The sequence below is a fragment of the Cervus canadensis genome, chromosome 2, assembly GCF_019320065.1.
Source record: "Cervus canadensis isolate Bull #8, Minnesota chromosome 2, ASM1932006v1, whole genome shotgun sequence".
NCBI lineage: Eukaryota > Metazoa > Chordata > Mammalia > Artiodactyla > Cervidae > Cervus > Cervus canadensis.
Genome location: NC_057387.1, coordinates 15770468 through 15773504, shown reverse-complemented (window position 1 = coordinate 15773504; position 3037 = coordinate 15770468). Strand labels below are relative to the sequence as shown.

Genomic DNA, 3037 nt, shown 5'->3' with positions numbered 1-3037 from the left:
GGATTCTTATCCCCTCTGCCACCAGGGAAGTCCCATGTTGTCTTAAATAGCAAGATTACATTCTTTTTCATGACCAAATAATGTTCCATTAAATATACATACCACATTTTCTTTATCCATTAAGTTAACGGAAACTTGGGCTGTTTCCATATCTTGGCAATTTTAAATAGTGCTGCAGTGCACGTGGGGATACATATATCTTTTCAACTTAATGTTTTCATTTCCTTCATCTCACATCCAGAAGCAGAATTGCTAGCGCATGTGGTTGTTGTTGTTTAGTCACTAAGTCGTGCCCAACTGTCTGCAACCCCATGGACTGTATGTAGCTTGCCAGGCTCCTCTGTCCATGGGATTTCCCAGGGAAGAATAACTGGAGTGTGTTGCCATTTCTTTCTCCGGGAGATTTTCCCAACCCAGGGATTGAACCTGCATTTCCTGCACTGGCAGGTGGATTCTTTACCACTGAGCCACCAGGGAAGCCCCTTATAGCCTCTTTTAAGTTAAACTAGTTGAATTTTAAAGTCAGCAATTGTGCTCGCTTCAGCAGCACATATACTAAAATTGGAACGATACAGAGAAGATTAGCGTGGCCCCTGCGCAAGGATGACATGCAAATTCATGAAGCGTTCCATATTTTTCATGTAAATCCATGGCTGATTCATGTCAATGTATGGCAAAAACCACTACAATATTGTAAAGTAATTAAAATAAATGAAAATAATATGAAATATTATTTCATATAATAAATAAATGAATAAAATAATAATAAATAATAAAATAATAAAAATAAATGAAAAAAAAAAATAAAGTCAGCAATTACCCAGCTGAAAAACAAAATGTGTATATAAAGATACACTGTGAAAAAATTCTCTTGCATCTGCCCCATTGTCATCTATATCCATGTAAATATAAGGAAGCACTTTTATTAACTTTTTTTTGTTCTTACCAAGTTTCTTTATGTGAGCATGAGCACACACAAATATATATTATGTTTTCCCTTTCTTACACAAATGGTAGCATCTTGCTTAGCTCCCTTAATAACATCTCTTTGAACTCTTTTCATTCAACTTGGAAATAGTTCTTTTCTAAAATGTATTTATATTCAAATTGAAGGATAATTGCTTTACAATATTTTGTTGTTTTCACCATACATCAGCATGAATCAGCCGTAGGTATACATATGTCCTCTCCCTCCTGAACCTCCTTCCCACCTCCCACCCTATCCCACCTGGAAATAGCTTCTTTATTCTTTCTGAGCTGCATAGTGTTAATTTTTGTGTTTATGTCATAATCTATTAACCTAGTTGATAAATATTGACATGTTTTCAATATTTCGCTCTTTTTTTTAAGTCTATTTTGTTTATTTACTTATTTTGGCTGCACTGGGTCTTTGTTGCTGTGTGCGGGCTTTCTCTAGTTGTGGCGGTCGGGGGCTACTCTCTAATTGTGGTGCATGGGCTTCTCATCGCAGAGGCTCCTCTTGTTGTGGAGCACCAACTCTAGATCATGCAGGCTCCAGTAGTTTTAGTGCACGGGCTTAGTTAGTTGCCCTGTGGCATGTGGAATCTTCCCAGACCAGGGATCAAACTCGTGATCCCTGCATTGACAGGTAGATTCTTAACCCATGGACCACCCCGGAAGTCAAATATTTTGCTGTTTTATGCAACGTAATAATGTTGAATCTGATTTGTCTACCAAATGTGTACTCTCACATCTTTGTCATGTTGCATGCAGTATATCTGCAAGATAAACTTCTAGAAGTGAGATTCCTGAGTCAAAGAGTATATATGTTTGTAGTTGTTATATCTATTTCAAATTGTCCCCATATAAAGTTTACCAACACGTACATCCAACAACCAAACATGAGTATGCCTAATTCCCTAAAACTTTGGAAAAATTGGGATTTCCAAATTTGGGATTTTTGCCAACCTGACAGATGAAAAGTGGTGTCTCAATTTTGTTTCATTTGCTCCATTTAAAAAAATTGAGGTAAAGCATATATACATAGTAAAATATACAGTTCAATCAATTTTTACATATGTATGCCATCACCCAGGCTTCCCAAGTGGCTCAGTGATTTAAAAAAAAAAAAAACCTGCCTGTCAATGCAGGAGATATAAGAGACGTGGGTTAGATCCTTGGATTCGGAAGATCCCCTGGAGGAGAGTATGGCAATCCACTCCAGTATTCTTGCCTGGATAATCCCATGGACAGAAGAGCCTGGCAGGCTAAGGTCCACAGGGTCGCTAAGAGTCAGACATGACTGAAACAACTTAAACACGCATGCATACACATGCATGCTATCACCCAAATAAACCATATAACCATCACCCAAATAAAGATCTGATTGCTCCTGGTACCTCAGAAGTCTCCTTCATTTCCCTTCCCAATCAATACCTCCTCCAACCCTCACCTCCTCAGAGTTAGTCATTATTCTTATTTCTACTGGCATAGATAACTAAGTATTCCTGAACTTCATATACATGAAACGGCACGATATATACTTGGTGTACTTAGTAAGCCTAGATTCTTTCTTGTTATTTGTAAGACTTTATAAAAAGCAATTTAAGGTCCCACCAAAACTGAGGGCCAGGTACAGAGATTTCCCACATACCCTTTGCCCCCACATATGCATAGCCTCCTCCATTATCCACATCCCCCACCAGATTGGTACACTCGTTACAACCGATGAACCTACACTGACACATTATCATATCCAGACTCACTAGGTTACCTCAGTGTTTACCTTGGTATTGTACATTCTACAGGTTTGGACAAATGTATAATGACATGTATCCATCATTATAATATCACACAGAGTATTTTCACTGCCCTAAGAATTCTCTGTGCTCTCCTCATTCATCCTCCCACCCATCATCCACCCCCTGGCAACCAGATCTTTTTGCTCTCCACACAGTTTTGCCTTTTTTGGAATGTCATAAAGTTGGATCATACAGTATATAGCCTTTTTCAGATTGACTTCTTTCACTAAGTAATGTGCATTGAGGGTTCTTCCATGTTTTTTCATGGATTAATG

General features: G+C 38.2%; 1 non-coding gene across 1 annotated transcript; it reads left to right on the top strand.

Moving 5' to 3' along the window:
- Positions 1–531: 531 nt before the first annotated feature.
- On the top strand, positions 532–638 carry LOC122437439. The gene has a single exon (XR_006268266.1). It is a non-coding gene; the product is annotated as a U6 spliceosomal RNA (small nuclear RNA).
- The last annotated feature ends 2399 nt before the right edge of the window (positions 639–3037 follow it).